Source organism: Taudactylus pleione, unplaced genomic scaffold (assembly GCF_031769625.1).
Source record: "Taudactylus pleione unplaced genomic scaffold, aTauple2 ptg000201l, whole genome shotgun sequence".
Taxonomy (NCBI): domain Eukaryota; kingdom Metazoa; phylum Chordata; class Amphibia; order Anura; family Myobatrachidae; genus Taudactylus; species Taudactylus pleione.
The window spans coordinates 17,399,783-17,422,375 of record NW_028284603.1 but is presented as its reverse complement, the minus strand read 5'-3'; the positions used below and the strand labels follow the sequence as shown (position 1 = coordinate 17,422,375).

Sequence of the window (22,593 nt, the reverse complement as noted above, 5' to 3'; positions counted from 1 at the left end):
GATGAAGCTACTCTGAAAGAGGCAGTAATTGCTTGTTTCTACAGGCTGACCATGGCTGTATGCCTTTCCTAGATACTTCTTTGAAAATATGTTGTGTGACTGCTGAATATACAGTAGACTGCAACATATGCATCTTATATACATTGACTATGGGAGATATTTGTTGAAGACAAGTGGAGGTGTTGTCCATGGCAACCAATCACTTTATAGCTACCATTTATCAAACACTTTCTGTAAAATTATAGATATAATCTGATTCATTTGTCCTCTTTTGGAGGATTGGTAAACCTTCCCCTATGTACAGATAAAATCACAAATTTGCAGCCCTTGCCTGTAGCGTTACCATCCTATTGTGTGACTCTTGTGCTGCGATGGTACTTTTTTCTATGGCAAATTCAGGAAATAATCTTTTCACTGGCAGCATATACAGTCAGGTGCATAAATATTGGGACATTGACAGAATTTTAATTTTTTGGCCTCTATTCACCATCACAATGGCTTTGAAATGAAACAAGCAAGATGTGCTTTAACTGCAGACTTTCAGATTTAATTTGAGGGTAATTACATCCAAATCAGGTGAACGGTGTAGGAATTACAACGGTTTCTATATGTGCCTCCCACTTTTTAAGGGGCCAAAAGTAATGGAACTATCAACTCAAAAGCTATTTCATGGACAGGTGTGGGCTATTCTCTCGTTATTTCATTATCAATTAAGCAGATAAAAGGTCTGGAGTTGATGCTAGGTGTGACATTTGCATTTGCAATCAGTTGCTGTCGACTCTCAATATGAGATCCAAAGAGCTGTCACTATCAGTGAAGCAAGCCATCATTAGGCTGAAAAATCAAAACAAACCCATCTGAGAGACAGCAAAAACATTAGGTGTGACCAAATCAACTGTTTGGAACATTCTTAAAAAGAAAGAACGCAACGGAGAACTCAGCAACACCAAAAGACCCGAAAGACCACAGAAAACTACTGTGGTGGATGACAGAAGAATTATTTCCCTGGTGAAGAAAAACCCCTTCACAACAGTTGGCCAAATCAAAAACACTCTCCAGGAGGTAGGTGTATATGTGTCAAAGTCAACAATCAAGAGAAGACTTCACAAGAGTGAATATAGAGGGTTCACCACAAGATATAAACCATTGGTGAGCCACAAAAACAGGAAGACCAGATTATAGAGTTTGCCAAACAACATCTGAAAAAGCAATTACAGTTCTGGAACAACATCCTATGGACAGATGAGACAAAGATCAACTTGTACCAGAGTGATGGGAAGAGAAGAGTATGGAGAAGGAAAGGAACTGCTCATGATCCAAAACATACCACCTCATCAGTGAAGCATGGTGGTGGTAGTGTCATGGCGTGGGCATGTATGGCTGCCAATGGAACTGGTTCCCTTGTATTTATTGATGATGTGACTGCTGACAAAAGCAGCAGAATGAATTCTGAAGTGTTTCGGGCAATATTATATGCTCATATTCAGTCAAATGCTTCAGAACTCATTGGACGGCGCTTCACAGTGCAGATGGACAATGACCCGAAGCATACTGCGAAAGCAACCAAAGAGTTTTTTAAGGCTAAAAAGTGGAATGTTATGCAATGGTCAAGTCAACCTCCTGACCTGAATCCGATTGAGCATGCATTTCACTTGATGAAGACAAAACTGGAGGGAAAATACCCCAAGAACAAGCAGGAACTGAAGACATTTGCAGTAGAGGCCTGGCAGAGCATCACCAGGGATGAAACCCAGCGTCTGGTGATGTCTATGCGATCCAGACTTCAGACTGTAATTGCCTGCAAAGGATTTGCAACAAAATATTAAAAAGTGAAAGTTAGATTTAGCATTGTTTAGTTTGTCCCATTACTTTTGGCCCCTTAAAAAGTGGGAGGCACATATAGAAACCGTTTGTAATTCCTACACCGTTCACCTGATTTGGATGTAATTAACCTCAAATTAAATCTGAAAGTCTGCAGCTTAAGCACATCTTGGTTGTTTCATTTCAAAGCCATTGTGGTGGTGAATAGACTCCAAAATATGAAAATTCTGTCAATGTCCCAATATTTATGCACCTGACTGTATAAGCACAGCTCCTCCTTACCCCAGTATCTTTCCTTCTGGTCTGCGCTTAAGTTTGGCCTCCTTTTTTTTTTTTTTTTTTTTTTAATTAGAAGGTCTTACCTAGAAATTCAAAGAGTCCATCGGCGGAGACTCCTACACATGCCGACAGCTTCTGGAAAGTTGGCACTGACTATGCAGGAGGGGGCAGACTGCACTCATTTTGCTGAAATATAAATATTACAAGTGCCCTACTACTTATATAAACATATTGTAATGCTGATAGGATCCCGATATCAGCAAGCCTAGTCTCATCTATATCACAATTATTTTGTCATAATAGACTTGCTGTAAGGATCAATTTCAGTTTCCAAGATTAACAAAGTAAGAAGAGTCAAAGCTACAGCCAAGGATCTATACCAGGGGTGGGGAACCTTTTTTCTGCCGAGGGCCATTTTGATGTATATAACATTATTCACGGGCTTGTGATGTCACATGCGGCGGGGGCCACAATCGTCAGTGATCACAGCAATGCCCGGAGCATCCTGAGGATGCTCTGGGGGAGCTGTAAGGGCAGCGGTGTGACCATCTGAAGTGTCCTAAGGACGCTCCAGGCGGCATTGCTGCATAGATTGTGGCTGCAGGGTGCCATTCTAGGTACCCTGCTAGCCAGATGAGGCTAGCAGAAAAGAGCTCAGAGGGCCTGACCAAATGACTCTGAGGGCCTTATACGGCCCCCGAGCCTGAGGTTCCCCATCCCTGGTCTATACAAACAATACTAGCCCTAGGCAGAGCTAGATTAACAATGGGGCGGATGGAGCTACAGCTCCAGGCCTCCACGTATACCGTATACATCATGACGGCATGATGATGACCAGCTGCCTAACTGGCCACACAGCTATAAATCATAAGTATTAAAATAGTTGTTCTAGTTTTATCACAAAATTAACACAATTTTTTTTTTTTTTTATGTATTTAAGAAGATAGTGGGGCTGATAGTGTAGGGGTGTACTGTACATACCCACGTGGCACGTGACCCACACAGCTCTTCCCTTTTTCAGTAGAGGCCCTTGAACATTTTCTGCCCCAGGCCCATTTGGCCCTGGCCCTAGATAAAGGAATGTGCAGAAGTTTGAAAATGTTTTCCTCAACATTCAAGGCATTACCATAGGCCCAGTTTCATATTTGAGGAAGACAGAAGAATGGAATCAGAGCAAGTGATAGTTGGACAATCCGATTTGCATAAAAGCTGTACTCAATGACTGCAACAAGGAATCTAGAGAAATCAGATTGTGTTTACTTAACTACAGGAGTCTGTACATGTATTCATTAAAACTTGGTACAAATGACAGCCAGCTAACATGGAATACAAGCATTCCACTGACAGATTTTTCAAAAGAACCTTAAAATATGGTAATGCAAGAAAACAGTGATGTACTTTCTCCAATAACGGGGTGGCACATAGACTTGGACCAAGATGAAAGATGCAAGCATTGTCCTTCAGAGGCAAACATGCCTTATTCTAAGCAAGATTTATGTACATCCAGAAGAATGGAAATTATATCAGGAAATATTCCCATTAATAGTAGGAAATTGCACAAAGCCAAGATAGACACGATGTCTACAACTAAAAATGCAAATGTTACTCTCTGTCAACTGTCAAGCACCTTAAAAAAATAGTTGCAGTAACTGGAATATGATACTTGCTGCCTCTAGTACCAATATTACTAGGGAAGCTCAAGCAAGAGAAGGCGTAAGCCATATACAGTTTGTGATTCCTCGCACGATATATATCACTCCAATGTGGATCAGAACGATATATTGCGTGGATTGGATAATGCATGCTCACGGGTTGTTCATCACATCATCCCATCTGCTGTGCTGCACAGCTGATGGAACAATGTAATGAACAACCCCATTCTGCTAAATGCAGTGTGGAGCCACACATTGTGCTGTCGTACACCGATCGTGCAATGCAGATGCAATGGATCTTTCCATGGTATCGTGCCGTCGGCGGGGTACACACATGGCATAGTGTGTACCCAGCTTAAGTCATAGCTGTATATCGTTCTGGCCACGGAGAGCACGGTTTTCTCATGCACTAAATATGGCAGTGGAAGAATCAGGGACCAATATTCTGCCCTTACCTTTAGTGTTCTAAAAAACATTCTCAATCTAAAAAGCTTCAAAGAGACGTATTAAAACTGGACAGACAGTACTTCATCATGTTTCAGCATGGAAAGCAATGGTTTGATTGATTTATTTTTCTTTCTGGTGTTTTCAGGGAGCTATAATTCAAATTATGAAAAATTTGACAGCTGTGAGCAATTTTTAACATTCCAGTCATCAATATTCACCATATTTGCACTCGGAGGATTTGGATGGTATAGATATAGTTTTATTATGTGCATATGTGGGTTGGGTACGGGATGTTGGCACTTAGGATCCTGGCGGTCACATCCCGACAGGGTTAGGATACCGACACCTGTCTGTAAGTATCCTAACCCTCCCCCTAGCGCCTAACGCTCCCCCAAACCCCAATACCGTTGGGATGCTGTCTCCGGGATTCTGACTGGTGTCAGGATTTTGGTGCCAGCATTCAGAGCGCTGGCATCCCGATCTCTGGCATATATAATTTACATCCTACATATAGTATGTTTATTGCAAATATTGTGTTTTGAACTCTATTATTGTAAGTAAAATATTTTTTTTTTTCTCTAAAGAGACTTTGACCTGGGAATTTGCTGGAGCAAGCCCTGTCAACCCAAGTCTTTTCGCTGTGAAAGGATCTACCTGGGTTTCAACCCTGCTACCTACCAGACTTATTCCAGGGTCTGACATGGGTTATGTAGAAGCAGAGGTGGTGCTTAATTGCACAAAAAGAGCACCTGGGATGGAACCGCAATGGAGCATTTGTGGTGGGTTGGGGGGTGAGCAAGGAGGATGGAATGGGGCATAGAGCAACCTTTCTCTGCAATAATTTCAGATGTTGCTCATTTTCTTTTATTGAATACAATTTTTTTGCCCCAAACCTACTTACAAGACTACTCGTTAATACTTTAGGTTTGGACATTGATTTGGTCATTCCAAAACCTTGATACCATCGGCCAGTTGTTCAGATTTTGATACTCCTAGGGTGGTAAAAATATGAAAAAAACCCTGCTTTTGCTAACAGTTTAATTGTATTTAGTGAGGCTATTGCATATAATGTTCTAATGTTATAAATTGGAAAACTAGTGTTCAGCATTCTAGAAATATGACCTTCAATCCATTTATTGTCCTAAAATCTACCCCTGCACTGAATTCTCTTACATAACCTTGAGACCATTTACTGCACTCAAAAGACTAGCTTTAGGTCAAGAGCAGCGTACAGGGTATGTATTCAGTAGTTGTCATGGCAACAAACATATACACCATGAGAAGAACTGGATCTGCCATATGTATGATGTGTGTAGAGAACCCTGCCTCATCAACATTGAATAATCCATGTAACTACAATATGTATAGAATACCAACTGTTTTTATACTACATACAGTATTGTGTACTGTACTGTTCATGCATCAATTGTCCTCCAACCGATAGCATAGATTTTTATTTTCTGTGCTCTTAGACAAGTTTCCTTTTGTATTTGAGTGATTTGATATTTCTATGGAAAGCAAATGCTTTCATTTGGAAAGACACACCTAATAACTGATAGAATTTCCTATAATAAAAGTGGTAGCTTATAAGACAACACACCTCAAGGACAGAATACATTTCAAAAGATCATTTTATTGTGAGAGAGGTTAGTTATCGTGTCGCACATGAAGGAAATAAAAAAAAAAAAAAAAACTATTAGTATTACAGTCAGTTGCTAACACTTCACTTAGAACTGCAACAATATCCTCCAAACTGAAGCTAATTCAAAGGCATATAGCTGGGTAGAAACGATTTTTTGGGGCTTTGAATGCACCTCTTCTTTAGGAATTTTGCTTCTTGGGGGAAGACACTGAAAGAGGTATAGATGCAATACTCCGAGAGGTGGTAGCCACGGAATATCCTGAGGTGTTAAACACAGTAGACACAAATCCAGAGGGTACAGCTGAGTACACAAAGTGTGGGATTTTGGTAGCATGCCACAAGGTACACAGATGTGTTGATACAGGTTCACCAGGAATCCCCACAAGAGGATATGGACTTTACTCAGTGAGGGCCCAGGTTGCAACCCAGTATAGTTGGTTCCCACCATGAATGCAACATCGTATTTAGCTGGTATAAGGACTAAAAACAACAAAGATTAAAATACAGGTATGTATGTGCTGCTGTCGAGGAAACCAAACACCAGAGTTAAAACAACACTGGAAGAAAACAATACGGGAGAATATAGTTCTGGAGCGGGAGCTCCTATGTAGAACACAATTGGTACTCAGGCAATGGAGGCGTACACTGAGCAGGTTGTTATAGAGGCTACCTGATGGGTGAATGCCCACATGAGTCATCAGTGCTGGAGGTTAGTGGTAACACCTGAGAGAGGGGTTATGTCATCTCTAGCCTGAGGCTGAGCCCAGCTGGGTTCTATTAATTGTAATTGGGAAAGCCAGCAATCTGATTGTTGGAGGCAGTCTATTGTATCCATGACTGCTGGTACTTACAGTAAGTCACAGCTAGGACTGTGGTGCATGAAGGTGTCTGTGTAGAAGATCTGGATAGAAAGAAACTACCATTGCCGCACCACGTAACTGCACGAGGCAGAAGAGGAACTGTAGATCAGATATGGGGCAAATAAGCACCATCTGCAGGAAAGACCTGGATCCTGACTGACAGGGGAAGTGCACTCTTTGGTAAGGGTGGTATTGTGGAAATTTAATTTTTATTTAGTGGTCGTTAGTAGTCAACTAGTAGTGGACAAATACCAGTACTCCCTGGAAGAGGTGTTCTCAGTGATATGTGGTGAATTATGAAATGCATTTTAATGGGGTTTTGTGGTATTTAGGAGCTTTTTGTGGCAAGTGCGGGTCTGAGGGCATTTGGGTTTAGGACATATTGTTTTCATTTTAGATGTTTTTTTTTTTGTGTGGAGTAGGTGATCAGATGTGCAGAGGGGAGAGGGAGAAAGAAGGGTACAGAATAGGAGAGATGAAGTTTGCGTGTGTGTATGTAACCTTTAAGTGATCGCGCTTGTGTGCTATCAGGGACCTATCATGTAAAAAATTTGGGGTCCTACTTGCCCATTTCTGGGTCCCCTCGGAAGGTAAGGTTTTCTGTGATATTTAGCGGTTAGAGAGAAATAATGAAGGGTAAAGCATTATTTTGCTTTTTTACACTAGTAAATGTTGATACAAGCAACATTAATATTTGAAGTGCACATTTTTTCCATATGGAAAACTCATTAGTAGAATAAGCTGGTCATGAAGCAAACATTGGGCCTGATTCAGACCCACTCGCGAGCGGCTGTCCGCTCGCAAGTGGGTCGATGTTCTGCACTGAGCATACGCACGACGGAGGAAGCTCCGTCGTGCGCATGCGCCAGACGCGACGAGCGAAGGACTTTCCTTTGCTCGTTGTGTCTGATCAAAGGGGGCGTGCTGTCGATGTTGATTGACAGCACGCCCCCTTTGGTGGGCGTGCCGGGGGCGTGTCTCCCTGACTGGGGCGTTCCCACGGGAACGCCTCCCATCAGAAGCCGGCCCACTGACATCACTAGTGATGTCAGTGGGAGTGATTTTGGCTCTGATAGAGCCAAAATCACTCCAGGCCTTGCGGTTGAAAACCTCAACCGCAGGCTACGGCTCGCAGATTCGATGGTCGCGATGGTCAAGACCATCGCGGCCATCAAACTGCACGCTCGTATTGGCTGTGGGTGGTGACCCACAGCTATACGAGCGTCCAGGAGGACGCTCCATAGTTATGGAGGACGGCCCTCATTCAGAGCGTGCGCTCTGCTCAGAGCGTACGGCTCTGAATGAGGGCCATTGTTCTATAAAAGTCCATTTGCAGTTTCAAATCTGTTTGTGAACATAGTGCCTGATTCATTGATGTACTCTAATGCAATCGCAACCACGATCTCTCACGGATCGCAATTGCGAAAATATGCTAAGGGCTCACTTGCCGTCCAGTGCTTACAGACGTCCACTGAAAGCGTCTCACATCCGCCGCTCTAGCACAAAACTGGAAACCGTGAACACAGAACAGGCGGCCATCAGCCTTTTGAGTAAGTCCAACATGCCGCAGATACAGCTTATCTCCAGACAGGCAGAGGTCTCTCTTTCTGCGAGCAAGGACACAGTGGCTAATTTATGGCTGCCCAGAAAACCGTGTTTATACAGTCAGACATGCCTGCGTGTTTCTAACTACCCCCCCATTACATTCCCAAATGCTGACTACCTGTCACTGAATTTCAAAGTGGATCCTCTGTGTGTGCGTAATCGCAATTTAATCACGCATGTGCAGTGGCAAACAATCGCTAATACTGCGTAAATATTGGCAATGCGTCTATCTCTGAATCATGCATATATATAGTCAGGTGCATAAATATTGGGACATTGACAGAATTTTCATATTTTGGCCTCTATTCACCACCAGAATGGCTTTGAAATGAAACAAACAAGATGTGCTTTAACTGCATACTTTCAGATTTAATTTGAGGGTAATTGCATCCAAATCAGGTGAATGGTGAAGGAATTACAACTGTTTCTATATGTGCCTCCCACTTTTTAAGGGGCCAAAAGTAATGGGACTATCAACTCAAAAGCTGTTTCATGGACAGGTGTGGGCTATTCCCTCGTTATTTCATTATCAATTAAGCAGGTAAAAGGTCTGGGAGTTGATTCTAGGTGTGACATTTACATTTGGAATCAGTTGCTGTCAATCCAAAGAGCTGTCACTATCAGTGAAGCAAGCCATCATTAGGCTGAAAAATCAAAACAAACCCAAATAGATATAGAGATATTATATGTGTATGTATGTATTTATATATATATATATATATATATATCTAAATAATATATGTATATATAGATACTGATCACAGCGCTACACCAAACAGATATATAGTTACAGAGTTACGTCTCTGAGTTACAACTCCACTTTATGACACTACTCCCAATTCAGAAGGTGGCTGCTCGAAGTTTCCCAGTTGTGTCCTTTGTTGAGCAGTTCTCAAAGATTCTTAAAAATATGAAAAGATGGAAACAAGCGCCTCATAGTGTAATAACGTTTTTATGGAAGTTGGTATCACGCAACACACATATATATTATGCGTACCATGTTGCCCTTAAATACAGGCCTGTAGTGTGTGGTGTCTTTTGGGATGTCACTTCTGGTCCCCCAAACAGATCAATATACTTAAATCCACAGTGTCTCAACGAACCCAGTATATATAGGGAGAGAGAAAGAACACTCTCATAGTGTAACACTAAACACAACTTTTATTACACACACGTGAGCACACATATATAGAAACCATTACATTTAAAAGATATTCAGAAAGCTTATCTTTTGACTGGCCAAAGTCAGTAAGCGTAGGTAGCCCTTTCCTCAACGCGTTTTGTCCACTGCGCTCAAATAGCCGTACTTCGTCAGGAGGATAACATGAGAGAACCTCTTCCCCATGTTTATACCCATACATTTAATTACCTAGAGCCCATACATGGTCAAAACAGATTTCCGATGGGCGCCGCCATTTTAGACCGATATTAGGATACCACGCATGCGCGGGATATCCTAATATCGCAGAGGTTCCTATCTAATCTCCTTCAACTTCCCCTTCCTCTCACGCACTGCCCGTCTCCAGCGGTGCGTGCTCTAGTGATAATCAGTCACTACATGCTATTTTCCATATTACATAGCAGCCGGTGGCCATTTTCTAGAAGTACATAAAGTTTGTATGGCGGACACCATTTTGTTGTGGTTAAAACCTACATTCAAGATTGTGATTCATGGGTACAATACAAAAAACGGAGGTTTCCTATTTCTACCAGGCAGAGTTACATATTGCAAATATATTGACTATAAACCTTAACATCTCAAATTGCATTTTCTAAGACCCAATGTATAGTTATTATCATACAATACCATTAGATATAAAAACTGATATTAAAAATATATAATGTATAATAAAATATAAATTATATAAAACCCAAGGTTGCATTAGCATAAAAATACATATATTAAATCACATGATAGCATAAAAAGTTCATAAAAGATTCATAAAAAGGGTGTCCACTCATAACCTTCATTTAGACCACAGGGAGCCATTGTGTTTAAAGTGAATATCCAAAACATCTCATGTTGTGACATTCTATTGTCTCTGTCACCCCCTCGTTCATTCAATTGTACACACTCAATTGCTTTATATTTCAGACCTATTGGGTCCCCATTGTGACACTTTAAAAAATGTTTTGGTACAGAATGGTTAACCACTTTATTCCTAATGGCCCTAACATGCTCTTGTATCCCGAGTTTGACATTCCTTTTTGTCTCCCTATATAAAAGATGGCATGGGCACTCCAACATATATATAACCCAAGAGGAAAGGCATTTCATTTTGCTTATTATATTATAAGATATTGTATCATCACAATTAAAAAAGTAAACATGATTGCTATCAACAAATTTGCACATGTTACAACTTGTGCACTTAAAAAAGCCGTTGTTTTTAAGAAAATGCATAGTGCTCTTCCCTAAGTGCTTTAAAGTGCTTGGTGCTAAATGATTCTTTAAGTTCCTTGCCCTTCTAAATGCTATCATGGGTTTAGCTGGTAACACTCGATTTAAAATGGTGTCACTCTTTAAAATTTCCCAATGTTTATTTAAAATATTTTTAATTTCTTTCTCTTTATTATTGTACTGCGTCACAAAAACAACATTTCTTCCACTGTTTTCTTTCTTTTTATACTGTAATAAAGTTTCTCTTTTCACTCCCCTAACTTTATTTTTCGCTCTCTGTATGATATCTTCTGGATATTGCTTTTCTTTAAATCTATCCGAGAAAATTTCTATTTGTTGTTGACAAGTGTGATCATCCGCACAGTTTATGCGTATGCGGCAAAATTTAGAATAGGGTATGTTCGTTTTCCAGTGATTTGCATGGCCACTCCTATAATACACATAGATATTTGAGTCTACATGTTTAATGTAGTTACTACTTATAATTCTTTGACCATCGCTACTTAGCACTAGATCCAAATATTCTACTTCATCATGACTGAATTTGGATGTGAACGACAAATTATATTCGTTCATTCTCAGATACTCCATAAATTCATTGAATTCCCCTTCTGTGCCGTTTCATATAACTAGGATGTCATCTATATACCTTGCATACAGCACTAGTTGATTCTTATACCTGTGGTCACCATAGATGTACTTCTCCTCCCAGCTACCCATGTGGAAATTAGCGAAGCTGGGAGCAAACACTGTCCCCATCGCTGTTCCTTCTATTTGAATAAAAAAGTTTTCCAAAAATTTAAAATAATTATGAGTTAAAATGAATTTTATTAAAAGACAAAATCTTTATCTCGTCTTTATCCAGAAACTCCCGACAACTTTGTACCCCCTTTTCATGTGGAATGGATGTATATAGTGATCCATTCCACATGAAAAAGGGGTACAAAGTTGAAAGTACAAAGAGCATAAAGATATTATTGGTATTTTAATAAAATTCATTTTAACTCATTATTTTACATTTTTGGAAAACTTTTTTATTCAAATAGAAGGAACAGCGATGGGGGTGGTGTTTGCTCCCAGCTTTGCTAATTTCCACATGGGTAGCTGGGAGGAGAAGTACATCTATGGTGACCACAGGTATAAGAATCAACTAGTGCTGTATGCAAGGTATATAGATGACATCCTTGTCATATGGAATGGCACAGAAGGGGAATTCAATTAATGTATGGAGTATCTGAGAATGAACGAATATAATTTGTCGTTCACATCCAAATTCAGTCATGATGAAGTAGATTATTTGGATCTAGTGCTAAGTAGTGATGGCCAAAGAATTGTAAGTCGTAACTACATTAAGCATGTAGACTCAAATAGCTATGTGCATTATAGGAGTGGCCATGCAAATCACTGGAAAACGAACATACTCTATTCTAAATTTTGCCGCATACGGAGAAACTGTACGGATGATCACACTTATCAACAACAAATAGAAATATTCTCGGATAGATTTAAAGAAAAGCAATATCCAGAAGATATCATACAGAGAGCGAAAAATAAAGTTAGGGGAGTGAAAAGAGAAACTTTATTACAGTATAAAAAGAAAGAAAACAGTGGAAGAAATGTTGTTTTTGTGACGCAGTACAATAATAAAGAGAAAGAAATTAAAAATATTTTAAATAAACATTGGGAAATTTTAAAGAGTGACCCCATTTTAAATCGAGTGTTACCAGCTAAACCCATGATAGCATTTAGAAAGGCAAGGAACTTAAAGAATCATTTAGCACTAAGCACTTTAAAGCCCTTAGGGAAGAGCACTATGCATTTTCTTAAAAACAACGGCTTTTTTAAGTGCACAAGTTGTACCATGTGCAAATTTGTTGATAGCAATCATGTTTACTTTTTTAATTGTGATGATACAATATCTTAGAATATAAAAAGCAAAATGAATTGCCTTTCCTCTTGGGTTATATATATATGTTGGAGTGCCCATGCCATCTTAAATATATAGGGAAGACAAAAAGGAATGTCAAACTCGGGATACAAGAGCATGTTAGGGCCATTAGGAATAAAGTGGTTAACCATTCTGTGCCAAAACATTTTTTAAAGTGTCACAATGGGGACCCAATAGGTCTGAAATATAAAGCAATTGAGTGTGTACAATTGAATGAACGAGGGGGTGACAGAGACAAAAGAATGTCACAACGTGAGATGTTTTGGATATTCACTTGAAACACAATGGCTCCCTGTGGTCTAAACGAATGTTATGAGTTGACACCCTTTTTATGAATTTTTTTATGCTATCATGTGATTTAATATATGTATTTTTATGCTAATGCAACCTTGGGTTTTATATAATTTATATTTTATTATAAAAACTGATATTAAAAATATATAATATATATCTAATGGTATTGTATGATAATAACTATACATTGGGTCTTAGAAAATGCAATTTGAGATGTTAAGGTTTATAGTCAATATATTTGCAATATGTAACTCTGCCTGGTAGAAATAGGAAACCTCCGTTTTTTGTATTGTACCCATGAATCACAATCTTGAATGTAGGTTTTAACCACAACAAAATGGCGTCCGCCATACAAACTTTATGTACTTCTAGAAAATGGCCACCGGCTGCTATGTAATATGGAAAATAGCATGTAGTGACTGATTATCACTAGAGCACGCACCGCTGGAGACGGGCAGTGCGCGAGAGGAAGGGGAAGTTGAAGGAGGTTAGATAGGAACCTCCGCGATATTAGGATATCCCGCGCATGCGCGGTTAGGTCTAAAATGGTGGCGCCCATCGGAAATCCGTTTTGACCATGTATGGGCTCTAGGTAATTAAATGTATGGGTATAAACATGGGGAAGAGGTTCTCTCATGTTATCCTCCTGACGAAGTCCGGCTATTTGAGCGCAGTGGACAAAACGCGTTGAGGAAAGGGCTACCTACGCTTACTGACTTTGGCCAGTCAAAAGATAAGCTTTCTGAAAATCTTTTAAATTTAATGGTTTCTATATATGTGTGCTCACGTGTGTGTACTAAAAGTTGTGTTTAGTGTTACACTATGAGAGTGTTCTTTCTCTCTCCCTATATATGCTGGGTTTGGTGAGACACTGTGGATTTAAGTATATTGATCTGTTTGGGGGACCAGAAGTGACATCCCGAAAAACACCACACACTATAGGCCTGTATTTAAGGGCAACATGGTACGCATAATATATATGTGTGTTGCGTGATACCAACTTCCATAAAAACGATATTACACTGAGGCGCTTATTTCTGTTTTATATATATATATATATATATTAGGGATGTGCAGGCTCGGATAGGTTCGAGTTTGCACGTTGAGTTCGGATTTTTCCCTCCAAAAAAACAGAACTCAGAAAGAGGCAAAACGTCATCTTACATGGACGAACATCATCATTCCTGGACAAAAGTAGAGTCACGTTCTGCATCAGCTGACCTGATAGGAATTGGTGCCGCAATATTGTCTGGCATTACAAAGCTGGGGAGTTCTAGTTGAAATTCGAATATCAGGTTTTTGGTAAAAATCTTCAATAGGTTTCCCCCGAACAGGCGCTACAGACGTGTTTAAATTGCAAGAAGCTGCTAAGTAAATCTTGCTCCTCAGTAAGGGGAGTTGCACCAGACACAAAGTGCTGAATTAAAACTTCCAGTTATTCATTTCCATAGTCTTTCAAACAGCAGATAAGGCTGGAGAATGTTTTGGATTTATAACCACATTGAAACAGGCCAGTAGACCCAGGATTTCCTCTGGGATACATTGTTAGGTGTGCAATGACAGCATCAGCAAACTGCCGCTTGATATTGTCAGTACAGAATTTGTGAGTAGGACGCACTGGTAGGAGAATTTTTCACTGACCAAGTCATCATCTTCATTTACACTTCACAGTGACATTTTAATTTAATATTTTAATTCATATAGCCCCTGACCGTTTTGTAAACTTTTAGTTGCATTTATACAACTGTGAACGGTTTGATTTTTGGAAAACAAAACCTTTCCATACATTTCTTAATAGGCTCCAATATACAGTACAGGGGCGCCAAGAGGGTGGGGGGGAGCGGGTATGAATTACCCAGGCCCAGGCTTGTTGGAGGGGCCCGGGTCCGACGCTGCCCCAACTCCCCTCCCCTCTTACACTGTCAGCAGCGTGTACTGGGCTGCAGTGAGATCCCCAGCAATTAGCAATTTTTTTTTCTAAGGGGGTGTGGTCACACCTCCCATGATTAGGCCACGCCCCCTCTGCCCGGGCCGACTCTTAACTCCAATATATCCAAAATGATGGTAAGAAGAGCAAGAAAACTAGGTTCTTTCATTTCAAAAGTAGCCCTTTGGCATTAGCACCATTTACATCCCTGTCATTATCAGCTATGTGCTCTTCAGCTTCAATTAGTGCTGGATAAGATATTAAAACAGCACTAACTGCTTCATAGAAGCTCAACTACCTAATCTGTTTTGGTTCTTTTAATTTAATGTCTGTGCTGTCATTTATTTTCTGAATCTCATCTCATGCAAGACTGATTACCTTACTGGACCGTCAGTAAAAAAAAAATACAACTGTGACAGTGTCCGTTCTATATGTTTAACCTCTGGATTGTTTTTGGCTGCCTGAGAGAAGGCTAAAGACACTCTGTGGGCAGCACAGTGTATTTGATTTAAATATATTACACCTTCCTGCGTTCGCTTTAACCCTACAACATTTCTTCATCCTGTCACGGCAGAAGCTCCATCTGTACTTTGGCCACCACTTTACCCAGATCAATGTCAAGTTTTTTTTAAAGTATTAAGTTTGGCAAAATTGATTTGTATAAGCTCTACCATCCTCAGTAGTAGTAGTAGTAGTAATAATATCCGCTAGTGTTGTTTTCCCAAGGCCCTCACTGGTAACATAAGTAATATTTATATAGTTAGCTTTGCTATATCACAGGATTCATCACAGATGATGCAGAAGATTGGGGATTTTCCAAGTTCTTCTTTCAGATTATCTCCAAGTGTTTCTGCCAGAGTTTTCATAATTTGTCAAACCCGAGATTGGTGCCAATAAACCCCATTAGGATAAATGACACCATTCGCTTTCTTTTAGGAATAAAATTTTATTTTTTTCAGATTGTTTGGAAAGTGTGAAATATGTAACCAATTAACATATGACCGTGCCACTGCAACTTGTCACTGTATACTTTAAATACAAATGCTGCAGTATAACTGAAAAAGACACTAACTACCTGCAGCTCTATCAGGGACCAAAATTTTGTGTCTGCAACCTGTTCCGTGGACACCCAGTAACCTGTTCTCAGTAGTCGGTCTTCAGTTCCCTCAGTATTTGTGTGCTGTGTTTCAGCAGCGTGTATAAAGGCTTGTTCTCTCAAAATTTAAATTGCTTTCAAATGTTGTCCAGATGCCCTGTCTCTACTTTTAGATGTCTCTGTAAAGTGCTATGTTTCAAATTCTTATAGAATTCTTCATCCTAGCTTTTCAACAAGCTGCACATAGCATTTTACTGTTTTTTTTTATTTTATTTTTTATTCTAAGCATGGAAATACAACTTTCCACTTTTCATTAAACAATCTCTATATGACATTTTGCTGCAGAGGATGTTGTAGCGTTACAAATGAAGAGAGTAATGGGTGTTTTAAAGAAAATTCAAGGCTTGGAAGGAAATTGCATAGACTGAAGTAACAAAACTGCTACACACCACAAGGAGTTGGATGCCCAAGAGGACATGGTCTCTCCTGGTGATGGCTGATCTGTCTGGAGATCACACCAATGTAGTGGGATTCTCTGCTGGTAATGGCTGGTCTGTCTGGAAATTGCACCAATGTAGTGGAAATCTTTGCTGGTAATGCCTGGTCTGTCTTAAAATCGTACCGACGTAGTGGAAATCTCTGCTGGTAATGGCTGGTTTGTCTAGAAATCGCACCAACGTAGTGGAAATCTGCTGGTGATGCCTGGTCTGTCTGGAAATTGCACCGACTTACAGGAAGTCTCTTCTGGTAATGGCTGGTCTGTCTGGAAATTGCACAGACGCTAAGGAAGGAGCCTGGTAGGGGTTAGCTGGGTTGCTTGTAGGCAGGTTGAATGCAGCTGAAAATCAGGTGAGTATGTGTATTTTAGAAAAAATTCAAGGCTTGGAAGGGAGTTACACCTGTAGAGAAAAATAATGATGCACTTCAGCAGGCCCCTGGACATGGCATCAGACCTCCTTACAAAACCATACGGGTGACCTGAGCAGTAGCTTTGCTGGCTGCACCAGAAAATGGAAGTGAAAAGTGATCACTTTACTTTTACACATTGCAGGGATGGGCACCTATGTCCCTCTCCAGCATGTGCATTTTAATACATGCTGGCAGAACATCATTTGTTATTGCCATGATAAGCAGCAATAAGAAATTATACTTGTTATTAATTATATTTTTCATTATAAAAGTTACTAAATGCATAAAAATTATATAAACTAATAATGTAGTAAAAAGAACAACATAAAAATTAGTAAAAACACAATACAAGTGTGATAACCAACTTCCAAATCAATAATGCCCAGTACTGATTTTGGCAACAAAATAACATTCTAATGAAATTACTGTAAAAGATAGTAGCAATACATGTAGCAATTCATCGTTCATTAGGATCTATTCCATATGAACGTTCCTGTATTGATTGATCCAACTAATATGATAGTAGGAATGCAGTCCTGCTCGATATAAGTCACAGCCTGTACAGATGAATCAAAATGACATACATTCCACACAATTAGAAAATAGCTAGAATGGAAATCCTACACAGTTCTGTACCAAGTAATTAGAGTAAATTGCAGGAGGAGCATATAGCACAGAAATTATTCCAGTAAGCTCAACTCCTGAGGTAGATTTGAGATGTTGCTCTTCAGTGTGGATGCCTGAAGCCGGCAAGGCATTACTCTAGCTATGGCTGCGACCAGGCCTTGCCGGCTTCAGGCATCCACACTAGAGCAACATCTGATATCTAGCTCATGAGTTAAACTTACTGGAATCTTACAGAACCTAGTACTGTTGGCCACCACACGTCACCCCAGCATTTGAGAAATCCTATTGCCCGTTCTGCCACACATCACCCTAGTTTTACAGAAATCCTATTGGCTGGGATGCTGCACATCAGACCAGCAATAGAGTAGTTTTAATTGGCCGGACAGTCGTGTCAGGATAGTTAGTCCTTGGCCTCCATTTCAGTATATAGTGCGTAAGTGTCATCACTGACCTTTGAAGGTTAGGAGGCTGCTAATGTTTTCACATTCAATTATCAATTGGAATGTAGCTTTTGGGCTCTTTGTAAAGGCCAACCCCCTAACATTGCTGTCCTATTCAGAGTTTTGAGAAAATTCCACCTATGACGTTTCTCCCAGCTCAAAGTTATTTCACTTGGGAAAAAGAATGCTGGGATCATGAGTCGTGGAACATCTTTTTACTTGGTCTTTTACAAAGATTCCACAACAACTCGCTAAACTAACAATTATTTTCCATAATGGCATATTCAATTAGCTGCAAAGAGTCCTGTATCGCTCTTGTCCCCACTTATCCCCGAATTCAATTAGAAATCAGCGAAAACGGGAACCTGCGAGACTGTAACATGCGAAAAGTACTGTCAGATTTGGGGAAATCAGCCTGACACCCCCCAAAAGATGCACTGACATTGGGGATCACTATAGATACCCCCGAATAGGCCTGGTCCTTAAATGCTCTCAATAGCTGCTATTTAGCGTCTTTCCATAAGTGGTGAAGAATAGCATTTATCAGTTTTTTTTGTGTGAAAATAAGTTGTCCCAGCAAATTTGGGGTACATGAAAATGGGTGCTAGCATATTTTAAAGTTGCTAAAGTGAACTTTTAAAAATGTAAAAAATCCACCTGCTGCAACCACCTGCAAATTTAAAAACACCTGGGGCATACTTGGGGGCCCCCCTGGAGTCTATTTCGGTAGTTTTTAAATTTGTCCCCCAACTTTGGACCTTTTTGCCTCCAAAATGAAAGTACTTTTTTGAGGTGATCTAAAGTATTTTTTTTTTTTTTTACTTTTTTGACGCAGTTTACCTTTTGGAGGACTGTCCCAAGGGTGGTGAGGGGTTTTCCGAGGTTTGCACCCCAAAACCCCAGTTCTGCACTGTTTTTCGACACCTATTCATAGGCGAAACTTTTTTGCAGATTCCCATTGATTGAGTTTCCGCACCAGCAAAGAGTCTCCAGAATTGAATATGGAGGAAACTTTTCGCATGGCGAAATGACGTCACTCGCGATACTTTATCGCAGAAAACGGCTTTTCGCACCTGATTGAATATGTCACATAATCTGATAAACTATAATTTGGTCAACCACAACAATTTACCGTCTCTGGAGCTGTGAGGTCTGTTGAAGGAGTATTTAAAGACAATAACTAGATAATACTAATGTACCCAGAACTGCTATGTAAGTTGTTCAACACAGGTTATAGATCTCCCAAAAGATGATTTGCTAAAGGCACTGTCTGAGGGTGATAGGTGCAACAAATACAAGTCTGTATCTTCTAATGTGTTGTTCCCTGTTGTGGACCTGTGTATTTTGTAGAACAATGTAATGTGATATCCAATTATTTCATCTTCTTTTGCTACAGTATAAGTGTAAACTGCTAAATATAAGTCATACACTACTTTTTTAAATAATTCTAGCAGCTGTGGAGTAAAGACGTTCTCTTCACAAAATGCACAACCTGCAGAGCCTTCTGTGGCAATATTAAAAGTTATTTATCCTTTAAAATGAAGTGGAGGCACACAAAGATGCAAAGTCATACAAGTTCTTTGTAGCAAGGATAATCCAACTCAAAACTAGAATCCTTCAGGTGGAATTAGGTTTGTAAAATAACAAAATGTCAGCTATATGCTTCATTGTGGTTCCTCTAACTGTCCTCGGATGAGATCCCCCTCTGCTGCTCATCTGACTACATCCAAGGGATGGGGTATGAGATGCCAGCACTTGGGATGTCGGTGGTCAGAATCCCGACGGTGTTAAAATGCCGATGAAGGCCGGTAAGTACCCATACCCTACCCCTAAACCTAACCCTCCCTCCCCTCACATTAATCCTAATCCTGACCCTACCCATACTTCCACTGCTTACCGTTGGAATGCCGGTACCGGGATTCTGACTGGTGTCGGGATTCGAGTGCTGGCATTTTGAGCGCCGGTTTACCGACCAGCCGGAATTTCAAATAACCTCCACATCCAAGACTAAGGGGTAAATTTACTAAGGGTCGATTTTGCATTTTGAGTGATTTGGCATTCGATTTGCATTTGGGTATTTACTAAAGGTAAAATCGAATTTTAGTCAAATCGAACATCGAAAAAACATCGGTACACAAAGACCAACACACTAATCTCTTATTAACTATCATTCGATTTGAAATTGAACACAAAATCAAACTTCAAAACGAACTGCAAATCCCCAAATGAATAGACCTGCTTCATTCTTTCGATTTGAGCATGAGCAGGTTGGATTGACACAGATACATGCAGACATCAGCGAGATGCCTGCATGTATCTAACTGTAACAAGCAAATAAAGAGTTCAATGTAGAAAATAAATGACGTGAGGTACCCCCCCAAAACAGAACCAGCCCCGGACTTTGCAAAGCCAGTCCTGGTTGATTAAGTACAGGGAAAAAAAATATGTAGGGTTCCACTGTACTTAATACAACCAGCACTGGGCTCTGGGAACCAGTGCTGGTTCTGGACTTACAGGGAAAAAATTACATAGGGTTCCAATGTAAACTCCAGAACCAGCATCGGACCCTTTCTAGCGGGGGGCTGATGCCACAGCCAGTTGAGCCCTATCACCAGGTTGATAGTGTAGGTGTAGTGTAAAAATAGAATAATAAAAACATTGTCTTTACAGTAGAACTGCAGGTCCCAGTAAGCCTCCCCCGCATGCTGGTACTTGAAGAACCACAAGTTCCAGCATGCGGGGAATTAAGGGCCCACTGGTACCTGTAGTTCACCTGTAAAGAAATGTTGAAAAAAACACGACACACACTGTACACCGTATAATTGTAATATACATACATACACATGTACACACATACACACACATATACATACTCACCTATGTATCCTTGTAGCCCCGGGCTATCAACCTAGGCTAGGGGTGGCCTGGAGAGGGGGAAACCTTTATTGGGGAGGTGGGGGAGAGAAATCCCCCAACTCCCCGGGGAACCCTGGCCTGGGCTGACTAGTGGTCAGGACTGATGCTGCAGCTGGGGGACTCGGAGATAGGGCTCCCCTGGCTGTGGCATCAGCCCCCCGCTAGAAAGGGTCCGGTGCTGGTTCTGGAGCTTACAGTGGAACCTTATGCAATTTTTTCCCTGTAAGTCCAGTGCTGGTTGTATTAAGTACAGTGGAACCCTACATATTTTTTTTCCCTGTACTTAAACAACCAGGACTGGCTTTGCAAAGTCCGGGACTGGTTCTGTTTTGGTGGGGTACCTCACATAATTTTTTTTTTTTTACAACATATAACTCTTTATTTGCTTGTTACAGTCAGATACATGCAGGCATCTCACTGATGTCTGCATGTATCTGTATGAAAACTAACTGCTCATGCTGAAAGTGAAAGCATGAAACAGTTCTATTCAGTCGGGGATTTGCAGTTTGGTTTGAAGTGGAATTTGCTGCACGATTTGTACATGAACATGATAAATCGAACAGCAAATCACTGTTCCAAACCAAATCAAATCATATCGATTTGGGAAATGCTTCTCAAATCGAATGTTAGTAAATGAGGGATTTGAACTTTCGATTTGAGTCGGTTTGAGGTGAGCTAAATCAAACTACAAAACGAAAGTCAAATCGACCCTTAGTAAATTTACCCCTAAGGGTTATAGTTACACAGCTGCGGCGTGGACCTCAACATTTAATGCGCCATTCAAACCTCAAAAATGGGAAACTCGCTTCCATGATTGGCTGTCTTTGAAAAAAAAAAAGTTATAATGGGAAGTGTGAGGCAGTTGTTTAATTTCTCTAAGACAGCCACAAAGAGGCTGATTGTGGGTAACACGTAAAGTGCTGCACTCGCGGGTAGCCGCGGAAGCCAGATTTACTACCTTATGCTAATGCGGCAATCAGTACGGCTAATGCGGAGGGTTTGCGCACCTAGAATCCTGGGCCACCCATTGTTTTTATGTCAGCTGCTACAACAATCATTATTCGTATTGGCACTTGCACCAGCCCCATGCTAGGTGCGAGAGAATCTTCGGAAACTGGCTTCCTTTCCCTGTACGTGCTAAGCTTTTAATACACACCCTCAAAACAAGATGGTTCCATGCACTTCCGTTGTTGCTGCTCCGTTGTCGCCCCAGATAGCCCAATTTCACACAAACACAGATGCGTCCGAGTTCTGTACAACTCACAATAGGACAGACATAAGCAAAAATGTAATAAAATTTGTTCAGAGAACTCCTAAAACACTTCTTGATTGCTGCAGCTGTCTCCCACACATACAACAGGTCAACTAGCTGTTCAAATATAGACAATATTACCCTTTATCTGTGGAATACTACTATTATTTTGGGACAGAACAAAATTCATTGATTGTAATCACAGTGCAAGCTGAATGTAGAAGGCAGCACTGTTTAACCTTCCTTCTACGATTGTCTATAAGCAAAAATGTGTAACTTCGCATCTGTGAATGTGCTGTATGCAAAAACTTACCATTTGCTATTACTAGTACTATTCACTTTTATTTTTATTTTTTTGTATTCTACCAATGCACAACATCACCAAATGTTAGTTTTGATGATGTTTTATATTTTGTCACTGTAAATGATTGTACTTCAGCATGGTACTTGTGCTTCTGACTGGCTATTCCCCCCTCT

The 22,593-nt window shown here is 40.3% G+C and overlaps 1 protein-coding gene across 1 annotated transcript in view; it reads left to right on the top strand.

Annotated features, from left to right (window-relative positions):
* Positions 1 to 22,593, top strand: part of CAMKMT (calmodulin-lysine N-methyltransferase) — a 531,467-nt gene that overhangs the window by 29,200 nt on the left and 479,674 nt on the right. The gene's annotated exons all lie outside the window — the stretch shown is intronic.